The sequence below is a fragment of the Callithrix jacchus genome, chromosome 22, assembly GCF_049354715.1.
Source record: "Callithrix jacchus isolate 240 chromosome 22, calJac240_pri, whole genome shotgun sequence".
Lineage (NCBI taxonomy): Eukaryota > Metazoa > Chordata > Mammalia > Primates > Cebidae > Callithrix > Callithrix jacchus.
In genome coordinates, this window is record NC_133523.1 from 22,636,835 (window position 1) to 22,657,880 (window position 21,046).

The 21,046-nt window shown below is 39.2% G+C and overlaps 1 long non-coding RNA gene across 1 annotated transcript; it reads left to right on the forward strand.

Moving 5' to 3' along the window:
• Nucleotides 1–6,531: 6,531 nt before the first annotated feature.
• Nucleotides 6,532–19,619, forward strand: LOC144576496 (uncharacterized). Its single transcript, XR_013530941.1, has 3 exons — nucleotides 6,532–8,927; nucleotides 12,853–12,947; nucleotides 16,437–19,619. It is a non-coding gene; the product is annotated as an uncharacterized LOC144576496 (long non-coding RNA).
• Nucleotides 19,620–21,046: the final 1,427 nt, after the last annotated feature.

Below are 21,046 nucleotides of genomic sequence, written 5' to 3' on the forward strand. Positions count from 1 at the left end.
GCATTTTAAATTTTAGTTGAAATAAGTAGTATATTATTTTACTAGTTGTACTGTTATGTAATAAAATGTATATACTTAAAATTTTAAGGCTGGGTGTGGTGGCTCACGTCAATAATCCCAGCACTTTGGGAGCCGAGGCGGGTGTATCACAAGGTCAAGAGATCGAGACCATCCTGGTAAACAAGCTGAAACCCCGTCTCTACTAAAAATACAAAAATTAGCTGGGCATGGTGGTGCACGCCTGTAGTCCCAGCTACTCGGGAGGCTGAGGCAGGAGAATTGCCTGAACCCAGAAGGTGGAGGTTTCAGTGAGCCGAGATCGTGCCATTGCACTTCAGCCTGGGTCAAAAAAGCAAAACTCTGTCTCAAAAAAAAATTTTTTTAATTATGTGTGAACTTAATTATTTGAAATTTTATTTAATAATGTTTAGAGAATTGTTCATTTAATAAAGTGTTACTATTCCACTACCTATTTTACCTTACTCAAGGGTATAGGCAAAAGATGGTAATATATTTGGTAACATCATGAACAAATATTTCTAGTAATAACTTTTGCCAGTGACTTGAAAGTCCAAGGAGGTTAAAGAATATTATTTCCATAGGTTCAATATTTATTTTTTCATACTTAAATTTATAATTTCTGATTTTTGTGGATACATTGTAGGTGTATATATTTATGCCATATGTAGCATATTTTGATACAGGTGTACAATATGTAATAATTACATCAGGGAAAATTAAGTATTCATCATCTTCAGCATTAATTCTTTGTATTACAAACCAATTCTACTGTTTAAATTTTTTTAAATGAATAGTTGTTGTTGACTACACGTCTATTTTTATGATTATAGTAAAAATTATATAGAAGTATAAAGTTCACTCGTTCTGAGTTCTGAATAAACATTTTAAAATTGTTATATAGTTTTGAACATGTGGCCTCTCTGCCTGCAAACACATAAACGTTCTTAGTTTTGATTTACATAAAGATAAATATACATATGCATTACTTTGAAGTTAAACCTTAGGTATAAGAAAATTTTGGGTCGGGCGTGGTGGCTCACACCTGTAATCCCAGCACTTTGGAAGGCTGAGGCGGGTGGATGACGAGGTCAAGGAATGGAGACCATCTTGGTCAACATGGTGAAACCCCGTCTTTACTAAAAATACAAAAATTGGCTGGGCATGGTGGTGCGCGCCTGTAGTCCCAGCTACTCGGGAGGCTGAGGCAGGAGAATTGCTTGAATTTAGGAGGCAGAGGTTGCGGTGAGCCGAGATTGTGCCATTGCACTCCAGTCTGGGTAACAAGAGCGAAACTCTGTTTCAAAGAAAGAAAATGGTGGAGTCAGTAAGCATGTTTGTATGAGTATAAATTTGTACCTATTTTCAGAAGAAAAAAGCAGTGTTGGAACAAAAATTATTTTAGTAAGGTGAGGAATTTACTAGGAAGGTATAAACCTAAAAAATGCTGAAAGCAAAGCTATACGCTTTCCTTTTTTTTTTTTTTTTTTTGGGAAATGGAGTTTTGCTCTTGTTGCCCAGGCTGGAATGCATTGCCATGATCTTCGCTCACTACAACCTCCGCCTCCCAGGTTCAAGCGATTCGACTGCCTCAGCCTCCGCAGTAGCCTGGATTAGACACGCACCACCATGCCCGGCTAATTTTGTATCTTAAGTAAAGACGGGGTTTGCAATGTTGGTTTCGAACTCCTGACCTGAAGTGATCCACATGACTTGGCCTTCCAAAGTGCTGGAATTACAGGCATGAGCCATCGAGCCTGGCCTATACTTTTTTCTTTCTTGCTTTTTTTTTTTTTTTTGAGTTTTGCTGTTGTTACCCAGACTGGAGTGCAACGGCAGGATCTCCGCTGACCGGAACCTCCGCCTCCTGGGTTCAAGCAATTCTTCTGCCTCAGCCTCCCGTGTAGCTGGGACTACAGGCGGCCAGCACCATACCCAGCTAATTTTTGTATTTCTAGTAAAGATGGGGTTTCACCTTGTCTACCAGGATGATCTGGATCTCTTGACCTCGTGATCCACCCGCCTCGGCCTCCTAAAGTGCTGGGATTATAGGCATGAGCCATCACGCCCGGCCTACTCCTTTTTTTCTACTGGATTAATTACTGTAAAATATTATGGTTTATGGTTCAAAATCTCTTGATGCAAATTTTATTTTTACTTACATGATACTCATGCTAAACCTACATTTTTTGTTTCTTATAATCTTTTTCTTTTATAGTTTATGAGGTTTTCATTATGTGAAGTGGTCAAAGATTATATAATTATAAAATTTAGTGCATACAATAATTTTTAGATGTAATTCCATAGTGTAGTTATATTTTATCAAATTAGAACATTCCATTTTGTTCTTTTAATTGAAAAACCCTATATGTAAGCCTACTTTTCTTTAGTTGTTCCTTTAACTTTATATAATTGACAAAAGTAAATTTATTTGTTGATTGAGCCAGTTCAGGTAACTGCTAAGAAGTCCTCATAAGTCATGAGGATGTTTTAATATATAAATGTAGCAAAACAAAGACAGTGCTTGCTGAGTAACAGATGGTTTATAATCCGTAAATATTCCTGTTAGAGTCAGTTTGTAATTTTAAGTCAGAGACATAAAATATCAACGATTAAGAAAAAATACTGATTGATTATGTGGAGAGGACCTTTTTTTAGGCAGCAAACCTGAATATTGCTTAATATAAAGAAAAATTCTGGTTATTTTATTTTTTAATGATGTTGTTTTGCTTGTCTTTTGTGTTTTTCTACTATGTATAATGTCACAACCTTTCTTTTCTTTCTGTTTTATGGCTACAGTTTTCTCACTGTTGTTTTTATGCCATGTCATTTTACATGCTGCTTTGTTGGTTTTGATGAGAAAGATGGTATTTATAATGCACTTAAAACATTGGTTTTAACTGGAGAATTTGCTTGTCAATATAACTTTTTTTTTTTTTTTGAGACTGAGTCTCACTCTGTTGTCAGGCTGGAGTGCAGTGGCATTATCTTGGCTCACTGCTACCTGCACCTTTCAAATTCAAGCGATTCTCCTGCTTTAGCCTTCTGAGTAGCTGGGACTACAGGCTTGACCCAGCTAATTTAGTACTATGTTTAGTAAGACTGAAGAGAGTGGCATACTTGTGTTACTGTAGCTCATGTATATATATATGTGTGTGTGTGTGTATATATATATATATATATATTTTTTTTTTTTTTAATATAAGATTGAGTCTCACCAAGTTGGTCAGGCTGGTCTTGAACTCCCGACCTCAGGTGATCTGCCTGCCTTGGCCTCCAAAATGCTTGGATTACATGCATGAGCTACCATGCCCACCTGTTGTAGCTCTTAGAGTAAAAGCTCACATTTCCCTGTTTGGGATGTTGTCAGCTGTGCGATTTTTGTTATATGTGGTGTTTATTGGCTTACGGTGCATTTTCCCTATAACTAATTTATTCACATCTTTATCACGAGGGAATGTGACTTTTGTTAAACTTTTATTCTGCGTGTATTTAAATGTTAAACATGTGAAAGTACAGGTAATTCCACATAAATACAAAACATCCTCAGAGACTGCTATAAACAATTCTATGCATGCAAAGTAAGAAATTTAGAGAAAATAAATGAACTCATAAATACACACAATCTCCCAAAATTGAACCATTAAGAAACAAAAATCTAGAGCACAGCAAAAATGTATAATGAAATTGAATTACTAATAAAAAACCATGAATAGCCCTGAATCAGATAAATTCACTTGCAAATTTTACCGCATATAAACAAAATGAACTGGTACAGTTATACTGAATATATATAAAAAATCAAAGTGGGATTTATATGAAACCAGTATCATCCTAATACGAAAATCTAATTAAGACACACACACGGGCCTGGCGCGGTGCTTCACGCCTATAATCCCAGCACTTTGGGAGGCCGAGGAGGGTGGATCACGAGGTCAAGAGATCGAGACCATCCTGGTCAACATGGTGAAACCCCGTCTGTATTAAAAATACAAAATATTAGCCCGGAATGGTGGCGCGTGCCTGTAATTCTAGCTACTCCGGAGGCTGAGGCAGGAGAATTGCCTGAACCCAGGAGGCGGAGGTTGCGGTGAGCCGAGATCGCGCCATTGCACTCCAGCCTGGGTAACAAGAGCGAAACTATGTCTAAATAATAATAATAATAATAATTTTTCTTCTCTACCAGAGCCTTGACTATATTCTCTACAGTATTGCTTTGTATATTTCTTATAGATTTCTTACCATGAATTTATAATCTGCAATATTAAAAATGTTCCTTTTGTGGCTGCTGAACATGGGTAGGTGTGTATACTCAAGATTACTATTAAAAAAAAGCTGGGGTTCTCAGTAAAAATGGAGAATATGTAAGGTTCCATCTGTGTTTCTCATTAGCTCTGGTCATAAAATGATTAAGAAAATGCCTATTTAAACAATATGGCATTTATTAACCAGAAATTTCAGAGAAACATTATTAGGAGATACCTGCCCTCCAGGGTGCTGAAGAAAGACTACCTAAAATCACTATTAAAAACTACAAAGTGGCCAGGTGAGGTGGCTCATGCCAATAATCCAAGCACTTTGGGAGGCCAAGGCGGGTGGATCACGAAGTCAAGAGATCGAGACCATCATGGTCAACATGGTGAAACCCCGTCTCTACAAAAAAAAATACCAAAAAATTAGCTGAGCGTGGTGGCGTGCGCCTATAGTCCCAGCTACTTGAAAGACTGAGGCAGGAGAATTGCTTGAACCTGGAGGCCGATGTTCCGATGAGCCGAAATCGCGGCATTGCACTCCAGCCTGGGTAACAACGGCGAAACTCCGTCTCAGAAAAAAAAAACAAAACAAAAAATACTACAAAGCATAGGAGATACCTGCATCGTGAACTTTGCATAAAACTGATGTTTTATGGTTAAATTTAGACTATAATTTCCTTTTTCAGGATGCAGTGTTTCAGCAGTGATGCTGTGTTTTTCTGTGTGCATCAGCAGAGTATAAAAATTTGTCCTAGTGTAGTTGATGTTAGCGATTCACTTGGTTAAATATCTCTCTGACAAACTTTTGCTATAATTATTTTTCTCTTCATTATTAAGTATATATTAATGCAGCTGTGCATAAATTATTACATTTAACCTGGCAGCTGCCCTTCTTTCTTAGGTTTTCTTTGTATATATCTGTCTTTGGTAAATGAAGGCTCTCATCTTTGTTTAAAGGCCAGAAAAACTAGGAAAAACACAGGCTCTTCAACGTACTAGATGTTTAACAAAATATTGTTCTCTGGCCAAATATATTGACATTACTGGTGAGTTTGTTAGAAATTCAATCAGACTATATTTTACATCTTCTCAAAAAACAATTTGCATTAATAAGATCTCCAGTTTATTGTACACATTAAAATTTGAGAGGTGCCTTCAAACATGATCTGTCATTTTCATTTTACAAAAACTTTACACGTTGATGTTTATGTACTTGATTTTATACTTTATTATCCAGAAAGATATTATATATTTTCTAGTGTTATAGATTTTATGCCGCTCTCTCTTCTTCTAAGGGTTAAAAAATACATTCGAGAATGTTTCTGTGTTAAAAATTATTTTATTGGATAATTTCAGTCATTCCTGTAAGTCGGAACCAGTTCTCTTTGCTTTCTTATTTTACCTTGAGTCAAATTATAAATTTTGCCCATGGCCACTTTGTAAACGTATGTGTGTACACTTCAGGAGGCATTGAAATTTAGGGACTTGGTCATAGAATTCTCTCTGGAGGAGTGGCAATGCCTGGACTCTGCACAGCGGAATTTATATAGGAATGTGATGTTAGAGAACTACAGAAACCTGGTCTTCCTGGGTGAGAATAACTTTAATACGCAATTTCTATTATCCCCTAAAGGTTTCAGTTTTCTCTTTTTTTCTTTTTGTAGGATGTTTTTTGGTAATTTATGGTTTGCATAAATGAGATTCACATCCCTGATTTTATAAAAGTTTTAGGAATTTGTCTCTGTAGAAAATAATTTTTTCAACATGCTTTATCTTGACACCTGAACTTTCTGCATTCCTGAGCTAATCTTTATCCTTCACTCTAGATTAGAGTGGTAATTCCAGAAGTCTAGTGGCATAAAATAATGTTGCCCACCCTTTTTTAAAATTTTTTTAAAGATAGGGTTTCACCATGTTGGCCTGGCTGGTCTTGAACTCCCAACCTCAGGTGATCCACCAGCCTCGGTTTCCCAAAGTGCTGAGATTACAGGCATGAGCCACCACACCCGGCCTGTTGCCCAGACTTTAACGTGCAATTGCCAAGTTTTGATTTGTTGTACTGGGCAGTGAAATTTAAAACTAAAGAATTTAGAACTAAAATTTAAGATGCTTTTAAAATATTTAGAAATTTATTATATAGATCAGTATTTTGAGATTAATTGACAGAATGTTATATTTTATCTTCTTTACTAAGCACATTGCCAGGTTGGTGATTACAGAATATGAGCAAGACTTAGGTTATTTATTTTCAATAAAACAGGTATTGCTGTCTCTAAGCCAGACCTGATCACTTGGCTGGAGCAAGAAAAAGAGGCTTGGACTATAGAGAGACATGAGATGGTGGCCAAACCCCCAGGTAGGTAAGAATGAAAGTGAATACAACAGATGACAGAGATGAGCAGTTCAAAGGTCAAAGAAAAAGCTAGTCCTTATGATGTGATTTGGGAAGCTGTGTTCCCAAGGAAATCGTTTCTGGAAAGCCTGAGTTTTTCTTTTTTATTTTTTTCTTTTGAGAGACGGACTCTTGCTATCACTCAGGCTGGAGTACAATGGCACGATCTCAGCTCACTGCAACCTCCCCTTCCTGGGTTCAAGTGATTCTCCTGCCTCAGCTTCCCAAGTAGCTAGGACTACAGGTGTGCACCACCACACCTGGCTAATTTTTGTATTTTTTTAGTAGAGATGGGGTTTCACTATGTGTTGGTCAGGCTGGTCTCGAACTCCTGACCTAAAGTAATCCACTCACCTCAGCTTCCTAAAGTGCTGGGATTATAAGTGTAAGCCACCCAGCTGATTTTCTTATTTTGCTCTCACATAGGGGAATCTTCTGTCTTACGCTTTTTTTTTTTTTGAGATGGAGTCTTTTGCTCTGTTGCCCAGGCTGGAGTGCAGTTGTGCTATCTCAGCTCACCTGAATCTCTGCCTCCTGGGTTCAAGTCATTCTCCTGCTTCAGCCTCCTGAGTAGCTGGGACTGCAAGTGCTCACCACCATGCCCGGCTAATTTTTGCATTTTTAGTATAGACAGAGTTTCACTATGTTGGCCAGGCTGGTCTCAAACTCCTGACCTAGTAATCTGCTCACCTTGGCCTTGCAAAGTGCTGGGATTACAAGTGTGAATCACCGCGCCTGGCCCTGTGTTATGCTTTTATCTCAGGACTGCTTTCCCTTCAGTGATCTGCCTTCAATTTTAGAATGAGAGCCAAAGTCTTCCTAATCACATATAAGAGACTGCACAGGCCAGGTGCAGTGGCTCATGCCTGTAATTTCAGCACTTTGAAAGGCCAAGTCAGAGGGATCACGGGGTCAAGAGATCGAAACCATCCTGGCCTACATGGTGAAACCCGGTCTTTACTAAAAATACAGAAATTAGCTGGGCATGGTGGTACATGCCTATAATCCCAGGTACTGGAGAGGCTGAGGCAGGAGAATTGCTTGAACCCAGGGGTTGGAGGTTGCAGTGAGCTGAGATTATGCCACTGCACTCCAGCCTGGTGACAGAGCAAGGCTCAGTCTCAAAAAAAAAAAAAGATACTGCACAATCTGACTGCTTTTTCATTGTTTTGGGGGACAGAGAAATATCTGTATAATTTTGAGAAACTCTGTTAAACTATTAAGTTCTCTTTTTGCATGTCTGAAATGTGTGAGAGTAGTGGGGTTTTGTTTATTTTTCTGCACCTTCCATCCTGTTTGTATCACTATAGTCTGCAAATATAGTTGGAAGTTATAAAGTATTATGTCCTTCTGCTTTGTTTTTTTCTCGATTGCTTTGACTAGTCAAAGTTTATTGTAGTTTCATGTAAATTTTAGAATCCTATTATTCATTACTGTAAAAAAAATGCCCTGGAATTTTGATAGGGCGTTTATTGAATCTGTAACTCACCTTCAATAACATGGCTCTTCTTCTTCTTCTTCTTCTTTTTTTTTTTTTTTTGGAGAAAGTGATTTATTTAGAGAGAGAGAGAGAAACAGCTAACTCTCACACTGAGCGAGAGAATCCAGAAAGATGGAATCCAGGAGAGAAAAGCAGCTTCCACACTCACGGGAAGGGAATAGAGAGAGAGAGTTTAGGAAGGAAAGACAGGTTTCCACGAGAGAGTGTGGAAGGGGACTCCAGAGGGGAAATCCAGGAGAGAGAAAGATGGCTTCCACGAAGGGAGGGTTCATGGAAGGGAATCCAGACATGGGGTCCTATAACATGACTCTTTAACAATACTTCTTATTTCCATCTATAGACATGAAATATTTTTAAATTTATCTGTATCTTCTCTAATGTCTTTTATTAATCTCTTACATCTTTCATTGTAAATATTATCTGTCTCTTGGATTAAATTTCTTCTCAGAAATTTATTATTTTAGTGCTATCGTAAATAAGATTTTCGTTGTTATCGTTTGTTTTTTGAGAGGCAGTCTCACTCTGTCACCCAGGCTGGAGTGCAGTGGCACTATCTCAGCTGACTGCAACCGCCACCTCCCGGGTTCAAGCAATTCTCCTGCCTCCACCACTCGAGTAGCTGGGACTACAGAAGCGTGCCACCACACCTGGCTAAGTTTTATATTTTTAATAGAGATGGGGTTTCAACGTGTTGGCCAGGCTATCTCAAACTCTTGACCTTGTAATCTGCGAACCTTGGCCTCCCAAAGCGCTGGGATTACAGGTATGAGCCACCACACCTAGCCAAGTTTTTTTTGTTTGTTTGGTTTGGTTTTTTGAGACAGAGTTTCACTCTGTCACTCAGGCAGGAGTGCAGTGCTGTGATCTCCACTCACTGCAATCTCTGCCTCCTGGTTCAAACAATTCTCCCGCCCCAGCCTCCCGAGTACCTAGGATTACAGGCACCCACAACCACACCTGGCTAATATTTGTAGTTTTAGTACAGATGTGGTTTCACCATTTAGGCCAGGCTGGTCTCGAACTCCTGACTTCAGATGATCCACCTGCCTCAGCCTCCCAAAGTTCTGGGATTACAGACGTGAGCCATCACTTCTGGGTGTAAGCAATATTTTCAAAAATATTTTATCAGATAGCTTATTTTAAGTGTATAGCCATACCTTGTGTGTTAATTTAATATTTAGCCAATTTACTGAGTGTATTTATTAGTTTAGACAGGTTTTAATGTACTGTTTACATTCTTTTATATATATAATCATATGATCTACAGCCAGCAAGTTTTTACTTGTCTTCAATTTAAATGGCTGTTTTCATTTTTTTGACTAATTCTTCTGCCAATTACTTACAGTTCTTTGTTAAAATAGAAGCATTGACAACAGGCAAAATATAGTTTTGTATTAGTGTCTTTAAATTTGAAGAAGCAAACAGCTCTTCAAGTGTTTATAACCTGTTTTTAGAAGGTAAACATGTTTTGTTGGGCCCCCAGGGTGATGGGATGCCCTGTGCATTGGTAGTGGAGAGGGCGTGTAGCTTGGTCACAAGGCAGCTGGGTCTGCACTAGGGTCCACCTTTAGTTGGCTTGTTACAAGGGGATTGGCTAGTTGGACAGACTGAATTTTATTTTTATTTTTTGGACAGACTGAATTTTCCTCAGGACTTTGACGTGTAGGGCAGACACTAGGGCAGGTTTCTGCAATTGGGTCTGAATATGATGGGTCTTACTTAAGAATATGGATGAGTATGGCATTCACTGTGTATGAGAGAGGATTTTTCCACATCACTGTGTGGGTTGTTTTTTGTTTTTTTTGGATTGATTTTTGCTCTTGTTGCCGAGGATGCAGTGCAATGGTGTGATCTCAGCTCACTGCAACCTCTGCCTCCCAGTTCAAGTGATTCTCCTGCCTCAGCCTCCCGAGTAGCTGGGATTACAAGCATGCCCACCATGTCCAGGTAATTTTTTTTTTTTTTTTTTGTATTTTTAATAGAGATGGGGTCTCTCCATGTTGGTCAGGCTGGTCTCGAACTCCTGACCTCAGGTGATCCTCCTGCCTCAGCCTCCCAAAGTGCTGTAATTACATGTGTGAGCCACTGTGCCCAGCCCCCTGTGTGGGTTTTAACATAGGCAGGACTGGCCATGAACTGTGGCTCAGGGAGCTGAAACTGAGTCATTGAGTTGCTTCAGGGACCACAGCTCTGCAGGCCTGGCATAGCTATAAGTGGGTATCTTTCTTAAGGCCTCTGAAAGGGCATGACCTCTTCAGACTGTGGCTGGGAAATGTTTGAGATGATTACAGAGTAAGTTCAGAATTATCAGTAGGACCAAGTGGGAGAGGCCATTTCCTGGTCTGTACTAAAAAACAGGAGTTTTGTACTAAAAAACAGGAGTTCTGTAGTTTACCACCTGCCTTCTGAAAAGAAGCACTTCTCAGCATTGGGCATTAGCAGTTTCACAACTCCCTCCCTGGATCTCAAAGTTCTTTTAAGACAGTTGTTTTGGAGATAGGGTCTTGCTACATAACCTAGGCTGATTTTGAAATCCTGGCCTGAAGCAATTTTCCAACTTCAATGTACCATGTAGCTGTCATTACAGGTGTGAGTTACGATGCCTGGTTCTCTCATAAAGGCATTTTTGTCAGGAATGACTTAAAAATTTTCTTCCTCCTTCTGGCAGAAACAAAAGAGAAAAAATAAACCATTTTCTTCCTGGGAAGGGGATAAAAAAATAGGGAACTTTTTTCCATCTTATTGATTATACACTATTATTCTGAAGTATTTGTTTTATTTATCAGAGGATCTCACTATATTTTATAAAATATATGGATATTTTCTCTATTTACCAATGTAACACTATTCTTTGCTTCTAAAGTTAGATTACAGCAGTTTCATGTAACCATAGCATATATTTAAAACATCAACATTGTCTCTAGTTTCTTTCAAATGCTTATGTATTAAAAGTTTATCATTAGAATCTTCTGTTTATGATTATGCTGCATTTTCTTTCATATGTTACTGCAATGGATTACACGCCAATTATTTAAAATACCTGCCTTCTGTGAGTACACAGTTAAGTATTATAGTTACTTAGAGAAATTTTTTTTTCTCTTCTTTTTTCTTCACTTTTGAGATAGGGTTTTGCTCCTGTTGCCCAGGCGGAAGTGCAATGGTGCCATCTGGGCTCACCGCAATTTCTGCCTTTTTGGTTCAAGTGATTGTCTTGTCTCAGCCTCTTGAGTAGCTGGGATTAGAGGCATCCACCACCACTCCCAGCTAATTTTGTATTTTTTACTACAGACAGGGTTTCTCCATGTTGGCCAGGCTAGAGAAATTCTTAATGGTACATCGGTATTACAAACCAGATTTTTTTTTTTCAGAAGAAGCTTTGCTCTTGTTTTCTAGGCTGGAGTGCAATGGTGTAATCTCGGACCACCACAACCTCGGCCTCTCAGGTTCAAGTGATTCTCCTGCCTCAGCCTCCTGAGTAGTTGAAATTACAGGCATGCACCACCATGCCCAGCTAATTTTGCATTTTTTTCCCAGTAGAAATGGGGTTTCTCCACATTGTCAGGCTGCTTTTGAACTTCTGACCTCTGGCGTTTTGCCTGCCTCGGCCTTTCAAAGTGCTAGAATTACAGGTGTGAGCCCCCGCGCCTTGCCTCCTTTTTTTTTTTGAGATGGAGTCTCACTTTGTTTCCCAGGCTGAAGTGCAGTGGAGTGATTGATCTTGGCTCACTGCAACCTCTGCCTTCCACATTCAAGGGATCCTACCAGCTCAGCCTCCCAAATATCTGGGACTGCAGGCACATGCCACCACAGCTGGCTAATTTTTGTATTTTTAGTAAAGACAGGGTTTCCTCATGTTAGCCAGGCTGGTCTGGTACTTCTGACCTCAGATGATCCATTTGCCTCACCCTCTTTAAGTGCTGGGATTACAGGAGTGAGCCACCATGCCTGGCTGCAAACCATATCTTGAGTAAACATTTCTCACATTATTGTTTTCCAGTCCATACTAGTATGTTTTTTTTAGTGTAGGTTTCTTAATATTAGTTTCTAGTGCGTTTTAGTTTAGAGTATGTATGATAATTTTAGACAATTAGCAAATCTGTACCCTTTAAGTCACTGTGAGATTTAATTGAGAGATACATCAGATATCTCATGATGCAGAAAGTGAAAAAAAGAAAAGACACATCAAGCTGGGCATGGTGGCTCACGCCTGTAATTCCAGCACTTTGGGAGGCTGAGACAGGTGGATCACCTGAAGTTGGAAGTTCGAGACCAGCCTGACCAACATAGTGAAACCCTGTCTTTACTAAAAACACAAAATTAGTGGTCATGGTGGCAGACGACTGTAATCCCAGCAACTGGGGAGGCTGAGGCAGGAGAATTGCTTGAACCCAGGAGTAGGAGGTTGCAGTGAGCTAATGTCATACCATTGCACTCCAGCCTGAGTAACAAGAGAAAAACTCAATCTCAAAAAAAAAAAAGGGGGGGATACATCAGCCATATGTCTATCACAATTAGATTATTTATATATAAACAGTGAAACTCCATCTTAAAAAAATTATATATATATATGTTTGTGTATTTATCAATAAAAATAACCACAATTTTGGTTATGACTTACCTTGTATATATTCTTTCATAGTTGATTTTCTTTTTCTTTCTTTCTTTTTTTTTTTTTTTCTTTGTGATAGACTGTCGCTCCATCACCCAGGCTATAGTGCAATGGTGCAGTCTCGGCCCACTGCAGCCTCTGCTTCCCTTCAAGCAATTATCCAGCCTCAGCCATGTAAGTAGCTGGGATTACAGGTGCATGTCTGGCTAATTTTTGTATTTTTTTAAGAGACAAGGTTTCACCATGTTAGTCAGGCTGGTCTCGACTAGCCTGACTCTTATATTTTTAATTATGGGGTTTCACCCTGATGGCCAGGCTGGTCTTTAAATCCTGACCTTAGGTGATCCGCCTGCCTCAGCCTCCCTAAGTGCTTAGGTTACAGGTATGAACTACCTAACTGAGCCCCTTCTTTTTTTTTTCTTTGTTTATTTTCCCTGGTTTTTTTTGTCTAAGTGAGTAGTTATGGAAATAGTTGTATTTTTACTGTGTGTTTAATGATGAATACATATTTTCTTTGTGTGAGAGAAACAGTCTTGTGATTTTAAAGTAATTTATGAAAAGATTTATGGTCCTGTATTTTTTTCAGATTTTTTTTTGAAAAAAATTAATTGTAAAAACATAACATAAAATTTACCATCTTAAATTGATTGAAGTTTGCCGGGCACGGTGGCTCACACTTGTAATTCTAGCACTTTGGGAGGCCAAGGTGAGTGGATCACCTTAGGTCAGGAGTTCAAGACCAGCCTGGCCATCAGGGAGAAACCCCATCTTTAAAAATAAAGAAATAAATTAAATAAAAAATTAAATTGATTGAAGTGTACATTTCAGGGCCAGCCATGATTGTGGCTTACATATGTAATCCCAGAATTTGGGGATGTCAAGGCAGGAGAATTTCTTGATCCCAAAAGTTTGAGAGCAGCCTGGGCAACATATGAGAATTCCCTCTCTACGATTATTTTTTTTTAAGCCAGGTGTGGTTTTGTGCACCTGTGGTTCCAGCGCTTTGAAAGATTGAGAAAGGCGGATGACTTCAGTCTGGGGGTTTGGGGCTACACTTAGCCATAATTGTGCCACTGCACTCCACCTTGTGTGAAAGAGTGAGACTGTGTCTCAAAAATCTGTACATTTCATATATGTTAAATATATTCACATTGTTATGCAAAAGTGTTCTAAAAATTTTACATCTTGAGAAACTAAAACTCAATATCCATTAAGTAACAGCTGACCGTTTTACCCTCTCTCCAGCCCTTGACAAATACTGTTTTTTTTTTTTTTTGAGAGAAGAGTTTTGCTTTTGTTACCCAGGCTGGAGTGCAATGGCGCGATCTTGGCTCACCACAACCTCCGCCTCCTGGGTTCAGGCAATTATCCTGCCTCAGCCTCCTGAGTAGCTGAATTACAGGCACACACCACCATGCCCAGCTAATTTTTGTGCTTTTAGTAGAGATGGGGTTTCACAATGTTGACCAGGATGGTTTCACAATGTTGACCAGGTGATCCACTCACCTCGGCCTTTCAAAGATGCTAAGATTACAGGCTTGAGCCACCGTGCACAGTAATAAATATTATTCTAATTTCCATTTTTATAAGAGCGATGACTTAAGATATCTCCTATAAGTGGGATTATATAATATCTATCATTTTGTTACTGGCTTATTTCAGGTGACATAATATTCTCAAAGTTTATCTTAAACTGTGACAAAAATTTTGAAGACCAAATAATACTGCATTATATTTATATGTTACATTTTTTGATATGTTTATAAGTCAAGGAAGGGTTACTTCCATCTTCTGGCTTTTGTGAATACTGGTTCAGTATACATCAATGTTCAAATATGACTTCTAGTCCAATGTTGTATAGTTTGCATATAGATTCATAAATTGAATTGTTGTATTTAATAATAACATTTTTTATTATTTGAATAACATAACATTTTAAAACAGTGGTAGTATTACTGTTTTACACAAACAAATAACATGGGTTTTTTCATTTCATCAACAGATTTAGTGTTTTAAAAAATATTAACAGTGGCCATTGTAATTCGTTTTAGTTGATCTTTTCATTGTAATTTTTATGTGTTTCTCTACAAATGTAATTTTATGTGTACTTTCAAATGCTTTTTCCTGTTTTTGTATTTTTTTTTTTTTTTTTTTTTTGAGACGGAGTTTCACTGCTGTTACCAGGCTGGAGTGCAATGGCGTGATCTCGGCTCACTGCAACCTTCACCTCCTTGGTTCAAGCAGTTCTCCTGCCTCAGCCTCCCAAGTAGCTGGGACTACAGGCGTGTGCCACCATGCCCAGCAATTTTTCTTTTTGTATTTTTAGTAGAGATGAAATTTCACCATGTTGACCAGAATGGTCTCGATATCTTGACCTCGTAATCCACTCGCCTTGGCCTTTCAAAGTGCTGGGATTACAGGCGTGAGCCACTGCACCTGGCTAAATACTTTTTGTATATTATCCAAAGAAAGGATCTAGCTTTATCAGTGTTGATGTCCAGTTTTCAACATGATTTTTTGAAAAGATTGTCTTCTCTCTATTGTGTGCTTCTGGCAACTTTGTAAAAGATTGTTTAATCATATACAGAAAAGTTCATTTCTGGGCTGTGTATTCTGTTTTTTTTTATCTATTTATCTGTCTTTGTGTCAGTACCACCTTGTTTTTGTTTTGGCCTTAGCTGTTAACGTGTTTTGAAATCCAGAGTATAGTACCTCTTTGTTCTTTTTCATGAGTGGTTGGCGATAGTTTATAATCAAATTAAAAAATTTTAAAACCAGGCATGATGGCTCACACCTGTAATCCCAGCACTTTGGGATTCTGAGGCAGGTGACTCACAAGGTCAGGAGTTTTTGACCAGGCTTGCCAACATGGTGAAACCCTATCTCTACTAAAAATACAAAAATTAGCTGGGCGCGGTGGTGCATGCCTGTAGTACCAGCTGCTCAGGAGGGCTGAGGCAAAAGAATTGCTTGAACCAAGGAGGTAGTGAGCCTAGATGGTGCCACTGTGCCCCAGTCTGTGCACAAAGTGAGACTCCATCTCAAAGAAACAGACAAACAAAAAACTTTTAAACAAATTCTTGTAAAACATTGCACTTTGTCATTTATGTAGAAATTATACTGAATTTATTTATTATTGAAAGTTATATGGACATCTTTGAAATATTAAATTTTGGCGGTTACGGTGGCTCATGCCTGTAAACCCAGCAGTTTGGGAGGCCGAGGCGGGTGAATCACGAAGTCAAGAGATGGAGACCATCCTGGTCAACATGGTGAAACCCCGTCTTTACTAAAAATACAAAAAATTAGCTGGGCATGGTGGCGCGTGCCTGCAATTTCAGCTACTCAGGAAGCTGAGGCAGGAGAGTTGCCTGAACCCAGGAGGTGGAGGTTGCGGTGATCCGAGATCGCGTTATTGCACTCCAGCCTGTAACAATAGCGAAACTCCGTCTAAAAGGAAAAAAAGAAAAACTAAATTTTTTGACCCTTGAGTAAAAATATGTTGAAGAGTGTGTGTTATTTTTATATATATTTGGATGTGCTAGTTTTACTTGTGCTCTAGATATCTGGTTTCATTCAGTTTTCCTCTGAAAACATTAAGTGTATAATTTTTATTTTCTTACCTTTATTATTATTATTATTTGTTGTTGTTGCTGTTTTCAGACAGGATCTTATTCTGTCACCCACGCTGGAGTGCAGTGACTGCAGCCTCAACCTTCAGGGATCAAGTGCTCCTTTCACCTCAGCCTCCTGAGTAGCTTGGACTATAGAGATGCACTAACCATGCCTGGCTAATTTTTTGATTATTTGTAAGGACAGCGTGTTACTATGTTGCCTAGGCTGGTCTCAAACTTCTGGCTCCAAGAGATCCTCCCACCTTGGCCTCCCAAAGTGAACTACCAGCACCCAGCTGATATTCTTAAATTTAATGAGAGTTATTATGTGTCCTAACACAATACACCAGGTGCATGTAAGGACATTGGGTATATTCTTGCTTTTTACTGGAAAGTTTTTTAGATGTCTGTTAAGGCTAGTTTGTCTGTGCTATAATGTGGATGTTCATGTTTCCCAAACATTATGCTGCAAAATGCAGTCCTCAGTGTTGGATGCAGAACCTGATGGGAGGTATTTGGGTCATAGAGGCAAATTTCTCATGAGTGGCTTGGCATCATCTTCTTAGTAATCAATAACTTTACACTCTGTTAATTTTAGTGAGAGCTGGTTCATTGAAAGTACCTGGCTTCTTTATTTCACATTTTGCCTGTCCCTTACCGTGTAATATGTTCAGTTACTCTTTGCATTTCATTATGATTGTAAGCTTTGTGAGACTCTCACCAGAAGCAGATGCTGGCACACACCTGTACAATCTGCCAGACTATGAGCCAAATAAACATTTTTTCTTTTCTTTTCATTTTGTTTTTTTGAGACTGTCATGCAGGCTGAACTGCAGTGGCACAGTCTTGGCTCACTGTAACCTCCACCTTCCAGCTTCAAGTGATTCTCCTGCCTCAACCTCCCAAGTAGCTGTGATTACAGGCACACACCACCACACCTGGCTAATTTTGTATTTTTAGTAGAAACAGGTTTTCATCATGTTGGGCAGGCTGGTGTGAAACTCTTGACCTCAGGTGATCCACCTGTCTCAGCCTCCCAAAGGTGCTGTAATTACAGACATAAGCCACCACACCCAGCCAAACTTTTGTCTTTGTAAATTATCCACTTTTGGCTAGGCATGGTGGCTCACACCTGTAATACCAGCACTTTGGGAGGCTTAGGTGGGTGGATCACGTGAGGTTGGGAGTTTGAGACATGCCTGATCAATATGAAGAAACTCCATCTCTATAAGAAAAAAAAAAAGAAGGCTGGGAACAGTGGCTCAAGCCTGTAATCCCACACTTTGGGAGGCTAAGGTGGGTGGATCATGAGGTCAAGAGATCAAGACCATCCTGGTCCACATGGTGAAACCCCGTCTCTACTAAAAATACAAAAAATTAGCTAGACATGGTGGCATGTGCCTGTAATCTCAGCTACTCAGGAGGCTGAGGCAGGAGAATTGCCTGAACCCAGGATGCAGAGGTTGCGGTGAGCCGAGATCATGCCATTGCACTCCAGCCTTGGTAACAAGAGCGAAACTTTTTCTCAAAAAAAAAAAAAAGAAAAGAAAAAAAAAGAAATAAATTATCCACTTTCAGGTATGTCTCTTTATGCAAAATAATTGAAGTTGGCCATTTACTCTTAAAGGTATTATGGGCGAGCAGAAAGAGCTATGTTTTATTTTCTTTCTGTGTTTTTGGAGTCACCCCACGTTGAGTGCCACTGTTGGGATCACCACCTGTGGGGGTCTATCCTGCAGACCCTGACTCAGCAATGGATGAATACGGTACCCTGACACACAGATGTTATGCTGTCCCAGTTTGGCTAGTGTCTGTGACCACTTACAGACGCCCTGGAGAGTGCTCTAAAGAGATAGCTGCTGCCAGCCCCACCAGCCAGTGAGACTCAATTTTATTTAGTAAAGTTTAATTGACAAAGGTTGAGTCAACACCACCAGAGGTTAAAGGTCTAAAGGCAGGTTCTGATGCCCAAAGTAAACAACATTAATAAGTAACATTCCTAGTTGACCTCCCCTCAATAGGGCCATCTAGCCGGGTGCAGTGTCTCATGCCTGTAATCCTAGCAATTTGGGAGGCCAAGGTGGGTGAATCACCTGAGGTCAGGAGTTCAAGACCAGCCTGGCCATCATGGTGAAACCCCATCTTTAAAAAAAATAATAAAATAAAAATAGGGCCATCCAGCTCAAAGGTTAGTTTTAAGAGCATAGGAGTAAGCAAGTTAGTTAGGTAAACTACTCACATTCTTTTGTAATTGTGCCCTAATCTCTTTGGCTCCTGCAAAGAGACTCTGACTGCTTTCAGCCAACAACTATAGAAAAAACCCTGATACCTTCTAAAGAGGTTTGAGACTATTTCCTGTAACTTTCTTTGACATTTCTCTTATACTAATTTTTCCACCACCCTGAGTGAATTCCCACACTATGTCACTCTTTGCATTGTGCTCACCTGGGTCATTGCATACACAACTAATTTATAAATTTTTCACAAATGTATTTTGGTCAGTATGTTTTTGTTACACTTATATTTCTATAAAGAAATTAGGGCCTTTGGGCCAGGTGTGATGTCTCATGTCTGTAATCCCAGCACTTTGGAAAACAGGTGAGTGAATCAGGAAGTCAGGAGTTTGAAACCAGCATGGTCAACATGGTAAAATCCCATCTGGGCCGGATGCAGTGGCTCACATTTATAATCTCAGCACTTTGGGAGGCCAAGATGGGTGGACCATTAGGTCAAGAGATTGAGATCATTCCTGGTCAACATGGTGAAACCCCATCTCTACTAAAAATAGAAAAATTAGCTGGGCATGGTGGCACACATCTGTATCTTAGCTACTTAGGAGGCTAAGGTAGGAGAATTGCTTGAACCCAGGAGATGGAGTTTGCAGTGAGCCGAGATCTTGCCGTTGCACTTTAGCCTGGGTAACAAAAGGAAAACTCCATCTCAAAAAAAAAGAATCCCATCTGTACTAAAATTACAAAAATTATCTGGGTGTGATGGTGCATGCCTGTACTCCTAGCTACTCGAGACTGAGGCAGGAGAATTGCTTAAACCCAGGAGTCAGAGATCGCAGTGAGCTGAGATCACACTATGGCACTCCAGCCCCAGAAACAGGGCGCAAGACTCCATCTCAGAAACAAAAGAAAAAAGAAAAGAAATTAAGTCTTTGGTGTTTTTCTATATCATCTTGCTTATGTAATTTGTATAATTATATATATTGGATTTGTAAAGTATATTCATCTGAGTCTAACAAGTGGAGTAATTTGTTATTTTTTTTTTTCAGTTATTTGTTCTCATTTTGCCCAAGACTTTTCACAGAGCAGAACATAAAAGATTCTTTTCAAAAAGTGATACTGAAAAGATATGGAAAATGTGGACATGAGAATTTACAGTTAAGAAAATGTGGCAAAAGTGTGGATGAGTGCAAAGTGCAATCAGGAGGTTATAATGGACTTAATAAATGTTTGCCAACTACCCAGAGCAGAATATTTCAATGTGATGAATACATGAGATCATTTTGCATTTTTTCAAACCTAACTCAACATAAAATAATTTATTTGAGAGTAAATATCTACAAATGTGAAGACTGTGGAAAAGTTTTTAATGGATCCTCAATCTTTAGTAAACATAAAAGAATGTAAATTGAAAAGAAACCCTACAAATGTGAAATATGTGGCAAAGTCTTTAACCAGTTCTCAACACTTACTACACATAAGAGAATTCATACCAGAGAGAAACTCAACTAACATAAGGAATGAGGCAAAAATTTCAATCAGTCCTCACACCTTCCTAGACATAAGATAATTAATCCTGGAGAAAAATCCTACAAATGCGGAGACTGTGGCAAAGCCTTTAGGCAGTCCTCACAACTTACTACACATCAGACAATTCATACTGGAGAGAAACCATACAAATGTGAAGAATGTGGCAAAGCCTTTAACCAATCCTCAAAATTACTGAACATAAAATTATTCATACTGGAGAGCAACCCTACCAATGTGAAAAACGTGGCAAAGCCTTTAAACAATCCTCAATTCTTACTGAACATAAGAATATTTATACTGAAGAGAAACCATACAAATGTGAAGAATGTGGCAAAGCTTTTAACCAGTCCTCAATTTTTACTACACATAAGAAAATTCATACTTACTAAAATGAACTATCCTGACTCCATCTTAGAAATAAGCCTGACAGGCTCCAGCTTAGCTTCTCCCTCCCTGCCACAGCCCTCACAAATGCATTACTGAGTCATGCTGTGCTCAGAGCCTTGAACTGTTGAGGTTTGGGTCATGCTGTTCTCAATACCTGTAACCAATGTAACCACATCCTGCTTGGCAAGTCTACCTGCTGTTGTGAATACCCCTCTTGGTGATTGATTGTATGGAAAGTCCTCCCTGGTAGCCCCCTTGATGATTATATGGAAATGGTCTTAGTAACCAGCAACTATGGGAACCTCCTGCCTCCTGGTTCCCAGCCTCTTCCTACTAACTTGCTTGTTCTGCTTCTGTAGAATTCTGCTTCAACTAGGCTCCCCCTCCCGTATCCTAAGCTAGGTATGCAAAGAAATCAAGCCCCTTCCTCAGGGCAGAGAGATTTTTAAGTGTTAGCCACCTCTCAGATGCCGGGAAAAAAAGACTCTCAATCAGAACTCAGAAAGTAGCG